The sequence below is a fragment of the Euprymna scolopes genome, chromosome 40 (genome assembly GCF_053919585.1).
Source record: "Euprymna scolopes isolate OS-2025 chromosome 40, ASM5391958v1, whole genome shotgun sequence".
Lineage (NCBI taxonomy): Eukaryota > Metazoa > Mollusca > Cephalopoda > Sepiida > Sepiolidae > Euprymna > Euprymna scolopes.
Window position 1 is genome coordinate 15,331,679 of NC_136521.1, and position 6,144 is coordinate 15,337,822.

The 6,144-nt window shown below is 34.8% G+C and overlaps 1 pseudogene; it reads left to right on the top strand.

The window, feature by feature from the left end:
* Positions 1–2,610: 2,610 nt before the first annotated feature.
* LOC145265309 (thioredoxin pseudogene) lies at positions 2,611–3,234 on the top strand (annotated as a pseudogene).
* Positions 3,235–6,144: the final 2,910 nt, after the last annotated feature.

The following is a 6,144-nucleotide window of genomic DNA, read 5'->3' on the forward strand; positions in this document are numbered from 1 at the left end:
CACTGATGTCAACCCATTCGTTTATTTTTTTTTAAGTCAAACTCAGTAATTTTACTAAACGTTTTTATGATTGAAATTATTTATATCTTTAAATATTTATTCATGGTGTTTAGTTTGGTTGTTCTGTTTACGGCATGTCAACCTTTTTCGGATTCATTCATTTTTGTAAAAGATCTTCAAGATATTTATCTCGTAAAATATTTATTCACTGTGTTTAGTTTCTTCGCTTTATTTTACGACATACCTCACATCTTTTTTTGTGTTGTTAAGTGCCGTATCCCATCATTTTTTTTGCAAAAGTTTTATCCTCTAAATTTTTCATCTATTCAAATCACGTTGTGTTTTTTTGTCTTTGTTAAACAGCATATCAATCTTTTTTGAGTAAAGTTATTTTTATTTTTACCCATATATAAAAGGCAGTATATCTGTGCGTGTATGTGTGTGAGTTCGTTCCTCTGAACTCCGAAACGATTTCCTCCACTCTTTATCTGTGCCTAGATCTAAATGCAGATTCCATGAACAAAGTTTCTTCCTCAGACCTACCTGCCCGTGGAACACTGTTCCGCTGGCCTGCTTCCCAGTTGAATGCAACATTATATTCTTGAAATCCAATGTAAAGAAGTTAAATTATACACAATTTACACCATTAACGATTACTACACTACCACCCTACAATCATTAACCTGTAACCTCGAATGGCTTTCGGACCTTGATAAGTAGTGACACCCAAGTAAAAAAGAAAAAGAAAAAAACGGCTGAACCAAATTTTTGGAAATTTCAAACCAATATACTTTATCTGTATAGGAGTGTTGTAAGAAAGGTTTTGTATCGAAATGCCTCCGATAAGTATTGATATTTAAAAAATCTGATAAAAGATGGAACAGTCTGATGTTAGCCAAAATTATTCAATTTTCACCCCAAACAAAGCACAGTGCAACTGTGATGTAGGGGACTACTATCAGTAACCTAAGTTGCAGGGGTTCTATGTAGGAAATTTAGCAGCAACATGTCTGTTCACATTACACTTGAACTTCTGCATGTCAGTACAGTTTGAGAAGCAGGAATTTGGAAGAGAATTCTAAAGTCCTGCAGTTCTGGGGAAGAAGCTAATATAGTAGAAGGCTTTCTTACAGGGATCTCAACTGTGTAGGGGTGGGACTTTGTTGTTTGTCGGATTTGTCGGGGGTATTTACGTCGAGGGGGTACAAGTAATTGTAGTTTGTCAGAGCATCCACCATTTAAATACTTGTAAAACAGGCAGAGGGGTGTAATATTTCGTCGATGGGACAGGGGCTGAAGCTTAGATGACAGTTTGGGACCTATTAGGTTAGCGACTCTCCTTTGGACCCTGTCCAGGAGCGAGAGACTAGTAGCAGATTCATCAGGCCAAATGTGACAGCAGTACTCCATATATGGGCGAATGGTGGCTTTGTAGAGGTACAGGATACTTTCAGACGTAAGTAAATCTCTAGCACGATAGAGAGAGCCCACCTTCTTTTCAGCAGCCTTGGCAATGATCTCGATGTATCTATTACAACTCATGCTTCCCCTGAACGTTAAGCCAAGGAGTCTGAATGAAGTGCTTTCAGGTAAAGTATCTCTAGCCATAGCTATTCGTGGTTGGTAAGGTTTCATGTAATTATTAAAGGAAACTAGCTTTGTCTTGGCAGCGTTGAACGTTACCATCCATTTTTGACCCCATTCCACAACAGACTGAAGCCCTTCCTCTGGGTTTTCAGCCATTACCTTAGATATGTGCTCATTAGTTTTCTCCATGTGCCTGCTATAGATCGTGGTGTCGTTGGCAAATATAACCATCTCAGAGACAATTTTATCGGGTAAGTCGTTTATGAATATCTGTTAACACAACCTATACATAGTTTTGCAAAGGGAGAGCCTTAGGATAATGAGAAAAAAAAACCCAAAAATTCTTTATTTGTTCGATCGATGTTTCGTCTTTATTAAAAAAAATCTTGCTCATGATTACTGGTGTTTACAAGTAGAAGTTTCGCATTTTAACTTCTAAGATTTTATTTGTGAAAGTCTGTTAAAAAATACACATGAAACGTTGATGAATATATAGAAACAACTTTTGTATTTCCTTTTGTTCATATAGTATAGGTATAATTTTTCTTCCACACACACACACACACACACACACACACACACACACACATATATATACATATACATATATATATATTCATACATTTCTCTTCATTCATATATATATATATATATATATATATATATATATATATATATATATATATTGACAGAATACATTAAAAAAATCCTTTATTTTTCATTGGAAATAATTTACCACCCTCAGTTAATTCCAATAGAAAAAGATATTGTAAAAACAGCAAGCAGTAAATGTTTGACGAAATGCACATTTTAAAGTTGGATTTCAATCTTTTTTTTTCTTTTTAAATGTATTTTGAAAAGAACTTCCAGAAAACGAAGTGAGCATATTATAAAAAAATTAAACAGTTCTGAGTTATTTTTCTTTTCCTTCATTCAAATATTGATTTGAACATAAGCTGTTACTGCTGCGAAAGAGGTTGAATAGTAACCCCCCCCCGCAAAAAAAGAAAATTATAACGCCACATTTGAGGAAAAAAAAATCAGTGTGTCTTATTTCTTGACATATTCGCCTGGTTCACCGTAAAAGATGGTAAAAATTCTTACGGAGGATTCTCAGTTTCAAACCGAGTTGGCCAATGCTGGAACAAAATTAGTAGTCGTTGAGTTTCATGTAGAATGGTGCAAACCATGTACGGATATAGGGCCGATGGTTGAAGAATTTAGCCGGAGATTTACTGATGGTGTATTTCTGAAAGTTGATGTTGATGCTCTGCCTAATCTCAGTGGAGCTCAACGAGTTAATCAATTACCCACTTTCCAGTTTTTCCGCAACAAGGTTAAAATTGATGAGATGCATCTTGCAAACCAGCAAGCCTTATTGGATCTGCTAAAGAAAGATGCAACTGGAGATGATAGTATAAAGGCTTTCTGGATTGAACTTCTTTTATCAGCAAAAATTGTTCTGAATGTTTAAATGGGTCCAATTCTTTCCCATTTACAAATTGTTTGGACAAAGACAACAATTACCTCGAATCTGTTTGTGATTAGCAGTTAATTATCTTCATAACTTTTCCTCAAGCAGTTAAGCTACAGTCTTTGAAAATTCATGCACCAAAAGAAAATGGTCTTAATAACACTTGGTTTTGATAAAGCTGAAACCATGGAACCTGTTCAATCATTTTGTGGTCCTGAATATGACCTTAACTATATCCAGTGGTGAGGCTCCAGCTTGCGGGCTTTGGGAGGTGTGGAGCCACCCTTTAATTACCATTGCTCCCAGGTCCACTCTGACCCGAAGTGGTAGTACCTCTTAGGGTCCCAACTATGGGTTAAATAGAAACCAACTTGAAAACAACAAATATATTCTATTAAAAATTTTTCTTCAAAATCTTTGGATTCGGCATTAAATAACCCGAACAGTGTTGATATGCCGTAAAACAAAAACAACCAACGAACCAACCAACCAACCAATCATTTTGTCTATAATTTTGCCTAGAGTGATTTATAAGAAGGAAATGTTATCGAGTTTCGCTATATGAAATATAAGAATGTGCAAAATGTCACGCTCTTCATTAAAGTCTAACAGGGAGGAACAGACACAATACAAATAGATTATCTGTGTTTTATAGGCATCCCCCTTTCTTCAACGGATATGTCTGAATTCAAAACGGTTGCTGGCAAAAAAGGAGAAAGTCACTGAGATTGATGTCTTATTTAATTATTTTTTTTTTTGTGTGTGCGGTTTACTATTCAACCTCTCTCGCAGCAGTAGTAGCTTATATTCAAATCAATATTTGAATGAAGGAAAAGAAAAATAACTCAAAGTTGTTTTTTTTTTAACAATATGCTCATATATATATATATATATATATATATATATATATATATATATATATATATATATATATGGATCAAACTTTCTTATTTGATTAGAGTTAAGGGGTTAAAATTTGAGATCAAATTAAAAGAAAATGACCTCATTCAATTTTTGGTCTAAACATTTGAAATTTTACATAAAGTGTATTCAGACATAGTGCAAGCCTTTTAATCTGTTTCTTTTTTGCCGACAATTTGGGTAACAAAGGGTGAAAGTTCAAAAGATTTTACCTTTGCAGTATCTAGCAAACTATTCAGCAAATTTTGGGTGTAAACATTTAAAACTTTACATAAAGGGTATTCAGACACGCAGCATACTTTGTTGTCAGTTTTGGGGCGAAAATTTGTCTGTTAAGTGGTCAAAGTTGACAGCGATTAGCTTTGCAGATTCTACACAAACTCCTCTGCTTATTTTAGGTCTAAACACTTGAAATTTTAGATGTAGGTTTCCCGGACATGAGCCAATCATTATATATATATATATATATATATATATATATATATGTATATATATATATATATATATATGTATGCACATAAAGTCATGAAAAGTACATAGGGCCCGAACAAAGCTGGGCTGAACTGCTGGTATATATATATATATATATATATATATATATATATATATATATATATATACATACATATATATACATACATATATATATACATATATATATATATATATATATATATATATATATATATATAAAGAAAGAGAGAGGGAGAGAAAGAGAGAGATAGGTGCAGAGATACCTACAGATCGACAAGCAAATGATTTACACATATTTTATTTAAACAATAAAAACTAAGAGAATCATAGTTTATAATTTTTCTGATAAGAATTTCGTCAAATATTTCAGAATTACTAGGGAATCAAATTTTCCAGTTATCAATGAAGCACGTTATAGAGCTCAGCGCTAAGCTCAGCAGAGTGTGTTTTTTATTACAATAACAAGGATATGATTTGGCTCATATGCATTGAAGGAGTCATGATTTTTTTGCTAGCCACGACACTGACGCTGAATAGCAGTTGCATGAAAATATGCAAATGACCAAGCCGGATGCACAAAGTATCGTTACAGTAGAGATAACAGAGCACACGTGTTCGAAAGGGAGGTGGCGTTCGGAGAATCACTGTTCGGAAAAGCATGTGGTCGAGGCACATGGGTGACGTCGCAACATGGATGGAAAGTTACACGAAGTAGGAGACAGGAACTGTTTAAATATCTAGAAAAATGCGCTGTTGGAAATACCAGATATAAAGGCTTTTGTTAAAAAAGAAAGTGAGTCGAGTATTGTCTGTTCTTCTGTTTCCTTCCGACATGTTGCATAAAAACGAAAACATTACAGGAAGAGATTATTATATGATCATCTAGTGTGATTTCCATACACAGTGGAAAGTTAGAGAGGGAGTAGTTTATGGAGTCGGCAGTCGAGTGTAGGGCAAGAGATATATAAACAATTCAGCTTTGTCCGTGGCCATGGAAGCGAATTCATTGTGGTTGGAAAGTAGGGGAATTGTCGAGGGTTCATTATATGTTTTCTAGAACATGCAAGTTCCTAATTTCTATGACGTCATTCATTTCTAAGTTGGGACTTTTATCATTTTACAGTCGTTTCTTGATCTTACAGAATTTTCTCTATCCTCAATTCCTGGTAGTGAAACAGCAAAATGATTGGTCCTTATACACAATAAGAGCTGTATAATGTAAAGTGAGGTTAAAACGTGCTTTGATCCAACGAGTTTTCTCATCTACACACTGTTTAGGCCCTGTCGGTGGGGCATTAGAATACGCCGACTGTCCCCCCCCCTGCAGAGGGTAAAAGTCCCTCAATGGGGATCCTGTATATGACCTTAAACTATATCCAGTGGTGAGGCCCCAGCTTGCGGGCTTTGGGAGGTGTGGAGCCACCCTTTAATTACCATTGCTCCCAGGTCCACTCTGACCCGGAGTGGTAGTACTTGTTAGGGTCCCAACTATGGATTAAATAGAAACCGACTTGAAAACAACAAATATATTCTATTAAAAAAAATTTTCTTCAAAATCTTTGGATTCGGCATTAAATAACCCGAAATGGGTTGATATACCGTAAAACAAAAACAACCAACCAACCAACACACTGTTTAATAAGGAGATAAATAAAGTTTAACTCTAAGATGAATTATTGATGAGATCT